Here is an 8,332-nt window from a genome sequence, read left to right as displayed (position 1 = left end):
ACAGTGAATGAATCTCAGCAGTTGTCCTTGCAACTTGGAGATCATACGTTTCTTTTGATGACGTTAACTGGGTTGGCGTCTGTAGGAGCACAGTCTTCATTCTGCTTAAAGTATCAATTCGAATAGAAGAAATTTTCAAACTGGGCCATAACCTTGCCTCCCTGTCTTGGGCATCGTTTGGGAACAATACTCGTTCACAGCACATGACCTTCGTAGTCACGGTTATGAGATAAGGTTTTCCGGGCAGCAGACTGCAACATCTGCGATCTACAATTAGAATGTAACTCCCGTTCGAGAGTCTCCTAAAGAATGGTTCTATTTGTGTTGCAGGTGTGCCTAGCTGGTGACATGAAAGGTTATTTGAAGTCCCTTCACATGCTCCATGCAAACTAATACCCTGACATAAAAGTGTACCGCTTAGTGACCTTTCACAATTATTGCCACTAAGGAACACACTTTGTCCTTTATTACTAACACATGCGTGTGTATAGGGCAAGTTCCATGTTGACTTAATGTATCCTTTACCCAATCTTTCATACTGGCCTGCCTGTATATATTTTTGGCAGTATTGAAACTGGAAAGTTGTTATCGGAATATTTATTATCCCATGTATTATCCATTCAATGACAGGTCGTTCTGACATTGTCAATGGTAATCTCTCAAGTTTTTCAATGCTCAGAATTGTATAGTCAGCACCCTTCTGTGCCAAACTGATTTGTTTATCAGTAAGGTTAAAGATATTAAATAGTGACGTTGTGTTGATTAAACGCCAAGGCACATAGCCTGAACGCAGATTTTGTAACGTCCAGCCAAGTTGTACAATGGAACGCAATTGGGACTGACCGTGTTGTAACATCAGTAAGTCTTGCGATATTATATCGATTGCTGAAGACACAATACTGTCCAGTGAATATATTCTGGAGGACAGAGTCATAAACCCATTGTCCACAACAGAAAGTGATTTTTCCAAATTAATACGGTCAATTTCCCGTATTTTTTCTGCTGTCTCAATTTGAGTTACTTTCCAAGCTTCGTTGTAAGCTGCATATATAGAGGCCGCTATGAAACGTTTTTGACGCTGTTTGCGTGGTCCCATAATGAAATCACGCAAGTCAGCACCTTCTTGAAGTAAAGTTAGGTGTTGCTTAATTTCTGCCAGTGTGGATGTTTGTAGCCATTGAAGGCAGAGCTTGCCCACACTGTAAGTAGTTACTATCCCTGGCTGTTGTCTTTGGGAATATCTAGGGTCTGGCCTGGTCAATTTGAACCCCTGTATTTTGTTCAGGAATCTGTCTTGACAGTTATTAGTGTCTGTGGGCCAGATCAACCATTGTTTCCAATCAGGATGTGTTCTGTTTTGGTTTAAAATATGGTTCACGTCTATCTCAACATCTATAGAGCTATTACTGTTCGTTGTTGGCTTTGGAATAGACGGTTTGTTTAAGTCTTTGATTTTGGCTAAGCCAAGACAGGTAGTTTGTTGAATAGTGTCATTCAAAAATATAATTTGTTCTGGGATCATGCAGGCTCTGAACAATGATTCTATACCTTGTACCTGCCAATCTTTTGTACCCCAAACAGTTTTTGCTTCAATGTTATTATTCCAGAATTCAAAACCAAATGTATTCATTTGCTCAAAAAATGAATCTGAATATATCAATTTTGTGTTTGTAAGCATGGTCTTCATACCTGTCTTATTTGACAATTTAAAATAAAATGTTTCTGCATTACTTGTGTTAAACCCTGAAAAGTATGAATATTTATCATAAAATGTTTTAGAACTACCCTTTGGAGGAGTAGCACAATGTTCCCATTGGTTATAATTTAAAACATTTCTAGTTTGTGCAGATTTATGGAGATAATGGTTACCATAGTGGTTATAGCAGAACATCTGATCATAATTAGACGAACCCTGCAAATAATCATGTTCTGTAAATTTAGCAGACATTACTAGGTCAGACATCATATCACTAATACTTTCAAAGTCCCAATCATCAGCAAATGTGCTTGGCTTTACAAAGTCACTTAACGAGATCTTAAATTGGTGTGGATACTTCAGGATTTCAACCGGGCCATAGATTTCATAATCAGTATTGTCCCATGCTACACCGCCTGGTATAGGATTAGCTGTGAAGTTCACTGGAGAAAGTTCTCTTTTCTTGACGTGTGAAGATGTGTGTGGTTTAAGGACCAAGTTGATTTTCTGGCTTGCTGTGTCCATTTTAGCATATTTTCCCTCAATGAAATGTCCCAAGCATAGTACCATGATGAGCCAAAGTATGAAGATAAATGCACCTAATGTCACCCAAATTTTAATCCATGGAGAAGTCAGATCGGTTCTCTTTATTTGATGAAAAAGTTCCTTTGCTTTGTCTTTAAAAGTTTTTGTTGATGGCTTTACTTCTGGTTCACTTTGTTCTTCTGAAGAATCATCGAAGTTGATGAAGTAGCCGGATGCCATTCTGTCAGTTGTTCCAATTGCTTCTGGATTACTTTTTGCTTTTGGCTTTTGCTTTGTTTCATTAGAAAAGTCTGTAGTTACATCATCGTAGGTTGTTGTTTCTTGATGAAAAGCTTTTATTTGGGTTTTAAGAGGTTCAAGTTCCATTGCTTTGTTGCATAGTCCTTGTTGTTTCACCGTCGATTTTCCAAATGTGATCAGTCTTTCAGTTTGAACCTCTGTCGATGTAGCAAACTTTGGTGTTCTGCTACTTCTTGGGAGTCCACCTGGCCTACTATTTGTTATCGACCACATGATTGTGGTTTAACCAGGTCGATGGATATGACTCGGTTCTCCTTTTTACCAGCAAGGGGCGGTAGTACTACTGATCTTGTCCCGTTGATAGACAAGACAGGAACTGCTTTTCTGGAAGAAGGACCAAATTCATTCTTTACCGCGATCTTCTCTCTGACCAGATCCCCGACTTTTGGAATCCAGACAGGCCTTGCTGGGACAGGTGGTTTTTCTTCAGTGGTTGTTGGCTGCTGTTTCAACTTTATGTTGCTCAGGTCTTTTCTTGTTTCATTTAAGTCCTGTAAAATAGCCAAGCGATCTTTGATATCAAAGCATTTTTCTTTAACCACTGAAGTCTGACTATCTAAGTCCTGGATTAACATTCTAGTCCCAAACAATAGTTCGTACGGGCTGAGTCTTTTCAGAGAATTTCTTGGCAGGTTATTTAGACTACGTTGGACACTTATTAAATGTTTGACCCACCCAGCTCCCAAACCTAATATCTTTGCTGTTATAGATTGCTTTATGCCTTGGTTTTTTCTTTACGCCATTCCGTTTCCCTCAGGAAGGAAGTGAGAAGAGTCCCGCAATGCAATGTTCATTCTGGCCAGGCACCCCCCATAAGCTGTTTTTAGAGCTGAAGGAAAGATTTTGGTCAGAAAATAACATGCTTCTAGCGTATATGCCATTCTAGACTCGCAAATCTTTGTATAACAGTTCCGACGTCAGCCGAAAGTTGGGGCCTACATTATAAGTGAAAATAGTCTTTACATGTTAATGTGACGCATTATTCATACTGGGTTTTATTTTTTTGTTGATTTGATACATTCTGGAGTGAAACGCCATGGTATTAAACCGTTTCTCTCGCCACTGCGATCTCTATTGCAGTCTGGGCAGTTTTTTACAAAAATGTGATGATGCAGGCTCATGCCTGGCCACCAGTACACTGATTGTAATTCTTCCAGAGAATCTTTTAGCTTAAGGTGTCTGAGACCCTCGCCCATATGTGCGTCTGCTATTAACAAGCCTCTCCTGTCCGTGTTTGGAATTACTCTATCCCCCACTCCAGGGATTCGAGCAAAAGGGACTGTGTTTGCATCGATTATGTATGTATAATTGAGTGGGTAATTGATCGGTAGCGCTGAGCAGTCGCCTTTTGATGACGTTTTCACTGCTAGTACAGTTTCTCCGTCAATGTATTTTACTGTACGCTTTTTTGTAGCTACGGAAGCCGATTTAGTTGCTACCGCTGTGGCTGTCTCAGCCAATGAATTCCCTGCAACGTGAACGCCATCACGCTGATGACTCAGTGAATGTATCACGTGAGTTTTTGGTAGTTCTTTCTGTAAAAGAACTACTTGTTCCCAAAGCACTTTTTGCTTTATTGTTGCACCTGTGTCATCTTTGTAACCGTTTTGAATCCATTTCTGTAAATCGTTATTGTATGATTTGACGCAGTAATACGAATCGCACACTATAAGTGTCGGGAATTCGCAATCGGCATTATCTAGCGCCATTTTTAACGCTATTATTTCAGTTTGTTGATCTGAATTATTTTCCACTGAGTGTGTTTTTGTAAGTAGAGGTCTTAATTTACCTCCGCGCCACACTTCTTTTATAATTTCGCATGTGGCGTTGTAAGCCAGCTCTCCCCAAACTGAGGGTTGAGCATGACCGTCTGTATATATTACACAGGCGTACTGTCGTAAAGGCAGAATGTCGATTGGCAGAGGGTATTCTTTCTCATATTCTACATATTTTAATTCTTTCATTTCTGGGTCAAAATAGTATTTTACTTTGTCTGTAGCAACAGAATTTACCCATTGTATCCATTCTGGATTCAGTGCAGTTGTCGGTAAATTACATGGTGTTGTTAATGCCTCAAAAGCTGATTCTGCTGTTCTGACTGTAACCTGTCTACCGTCTGCTTGGTATTTTTCTTTTGCTACAGCTGTTTGAACCGCATGAACAATGTTTTCCTTAATGCTGAACCTTTTTTCAGCATCTGTGTACAAATGTGATTTGTATGCTCTTGGTACCTTCTCTCCTTCATTAGAGGTCAGGTATGTGAATCCGCATCTTCCTGGGATAACTCGAATCACAAGGTTGCGTGTGTTGTCACGTGTTTGTAATTTTGTTTTAACTAACATATCTGTTTGTAAAGATCTAAACATTTCTGTGTGTTTTTGAGTCCAATTGATTCTTTTAAAATCTGGTTTTATAAGATCATAGAGAGGTTTAACTCTCTCTGCATAATTTATAATGTAAGTTCTTCCGAAATTTAGGAAACCTAGAATTGATTGTAAGTTTTTTAGTGTTCTAGGTGCTTGGATTACAGCACATTTCTCTAGGAAATTGTCAGCCAGGCTTTTGCCTTCACTTGATAGTTCATATCCTAGAAACAGGACAGTTAGATGGGCAATTCTTGACTTTTTAAAGTTGAATTTGTAACCCTCTGCTGCGAACCCAAGTATTATGGTGTTCACTCTCTTCAAGTGAGTATCCAAGTCATCATCTGTTAGATAGATGTCATCGACATAAGATAATGCCTCATCATCATATATTTGTAGTAACTCTGTTACTCTTGCTGAGAATAATCCTGGGCTGTTCTTGAACCCCTGGGGCCAAACGACAGAAATTTTTTTGCGCGCCATTTATTGAGAACGCGGTCAAATATCTGCTCTCTGGTGCTATATTTTGACAGAAGAATCCATTAGAGATGTCTAATGTTGTTTTGTATTTTTTACGCACTATGTTATTCATTAGTGCAGCACTAGGCGAATTTTGTACTGCAAAGGTTTTGCAACATGAGTTAAGGTGTCTGTAGTCCAAAACAAGACGATATGAATTGTCTGGTTTGGAGACAGGAAACAAAGGATTATTTATTTGTGAGGTGCAAGTTTCAATCACCCCCTGGTATTCAAGTTGATCTAGGATCTCTTTTACCCGTTTTTTTGCTTCTTGCTTAATTGGGTACTGCCTCTGAGCAGTAGGTTGTGATTTTAACTGGATTTTGTGAGGAGGAGAGTCCTCATCCCATCCCACATGGTTTTTATATAATGCAGCAGCTTGGGCTACTGCCCACTTTCTTGCAAGTGTATATTTTTTATGAATTGGAATATGATTTGAGAAGGCAGGCATAATTATTTCTTCGCCATGAGGGCACTCCCTGACAAACTCTGGTGGCCAGTCCTTTCAGCTAGAAGGATGTCATAGCCCTTGGAGAGATTATCCCAAAAGAGACCCCTTATTTTCCTAGTCTTATCCCCCTCTATACGCAATGTTATTTCATATATTTTATGAGGTTTGCTAACTCTGGTATCTGCAGTTTCCACCTGAATGTATTCATTCGTGTCCACTGTCTCCAGATGATTCATAAGGATCTTGCGAGCTAGGCTCACTTCTGCTGCGCTGTCTAGCATTGTCTGAGCCCATTCTCCGTTTTTCAGCTGTGTCCTCAGTATTCTCGGCATGGTTGATTACTTTAATACTGGCTACCTTCTTTTTTGGAAACTGTAATTTTTTATTTTGATAAGCAGGTTCCTTGTCTTTGGACTTGACGTGCTCTTCCCTGTGTTCTGACTGTCCTCTTCTTTCCGATTTCTGCGAGGAAGTCTGAAAAGATTGAGAGGGACGTGTATCAATATCTTGATATCTATCAGGTTTTTTCAGATTATCCCTATTTCTAAGGTTGTATTTTTTCTCAGAGGGCTCCCTTTGGGGAGACTTGTGTCCTTGGTCCGGAGATCTTTCTCTCCGCCGAGGAGACCTTCCTCTGGACTGGAATCTTTTTTCTTTAGGAGTGGATTGTTTATTTCCATCCCAGCTCTTTTTGTGAGTGTTTTGATTATTTTTAATAAATACTTTTTCAGGTTTTTCAATAAGTTGGGGTTTCACCGGTTTTCCACCCAAACTATCTCTTCCTAGTTCTTCATAGGATTTTTCTATGATTCTGGCAATTTCAAAAGGTTGGTCTGCTATATCTGTCTCCTTCAACCTCTGGCGGATCGCCACATTTGCTGCTTCTCCCTTTATATTGGCTAATAATATTGCTGAGACCTGTTTGAAGTCTTTTAGTAGTTTCATACCAAGAGTGAAAGCAGGTTCTGGACCGTATTCATCTTGAATTTGTTTTAGCACGTCTGGTATTACTGACATGGATGGAACCCCATGTGTTTTTGTGTAAATGGAAGCAAAGACTGTACCCCAAGTGTCACAGTCCTCCACATGTGGTGCGATTCCCATTGGAAGACAGATAGTCAGAATCCTGTGTTTCTCAACCGGGGTGGTATCTGGAAATACCGCCTCTATTTGAGTGATTTTTTGTGCTAACCAGAATGGAATTTGTTCCCGTTTTGCCGGGACTTTACCTAGACAGGACTGTATGTTCTGTGGTGTAATTTTATTTGTGTTCCCCTGGTGAGGGATCAGCTGTGGAATTTTAATAGCTGGTAGGACTGTTGAAGTCCGCATTACATATTGGACTAATTGTCTATGTATTTTAATTAATTGTTTTAGCTGTGCTAAAAGATCTGGTGCAGACATTTCTTCAATGTCTGGATGTGGTGTGTATCCGGCTAGGACCGGCCACGTTGCTCCTGGTCTACCTAGTGGACCGAGCCTGGTGATGTGATTGTTATGTTTTAGGGCGCCATTAAACCAGAGCAGGTGCTCTTGGTATTTGAGTGGTATTTCCACCTCCTCGAAAGGAGTGTACTCATTAGGAGGTTCCTCTATTTTGTAATAGTGGAAGTCCTTTGTTACAGCGTTTGCTGCTGGAAAGTTTATCCATGAATAGAATACCTCTGTCTGCCGATATTCGTGTGCCTCAATTACGAATATGACTGTACCACCTCTCGGTGTCAGCCCATTTTCTGTAAGTTTTAAAGTTATAGATTTCCTTATGTTGACCGGGATGAGTATTGCCTCCGGGTCTTGCTGTAGGAGACTATTGTCAGCCGCTAGGAGTTGAGCTGCTATTCTAGCTGTCTCCCTTTCTTCTTCTTCAGCTTGTGACATTCTAATGTCAAGAAAGTTATTTTATTTGTTTGCAGATCAGGTTTCTATGGAAACAAAGATTAGATGCACAATATTTTGGAACAGTGTATCCTTCAACGTTGAATATACCAAGAACCATACATAGGAGTCTCCTCCTACTAAGTTTGGCGGATTTAACCTTTCACCCACTCCAGACGTCTTTGGAGTATTATGGGGAAAAGGGGTCAGTGTGAAAAAGCACAACTGAGTTACTCTAATGTCTTACGTTAGATTTATCGCCTATCCAAACAGTTGGGCGCCATGTAGTGTAGTTCCTATTATCCCAATAGGCTCTGCGCATTGGAATAATATCTTCAATAGTATAGACGTAGGACAGAGGTTAACTAGGTCTTCTACTGTCGATATTAGACTTAAAGTTTAATGTTTGCCAGCTAGCTCAGAGTTCACTAGAAACTTTCTCGAATAGACAAGGAGGAGTTTAACCTCTCTGGATAGACAAGAAGGGATTTAGTTTCTGACAACCATAGAACATGACAACTTTGCTCTCCCCTAATCAAGAGTGTATCTCTAGAGTCGTGTGAAAACAAAAGACAACTTATT

Source organism: Lissotriton helveticus, chromosome 3_1, assembly GCF_964261635.1.
Source record: "Lissotriton helveticus chromosome 3_1, aLisHel1.1, whole genome shotgun sequence".
Lineage (NCBI taxonomy): Eukaryota > Metazoa > Chordata > Amphibia > Caudata > Salamandridae > Lissotriton > Lissotriton helveticus.
The sequence above is the reverse complement of the archived record's forward strand: the minus strand, read 5'-3'. Positions refer to the sequence as shown.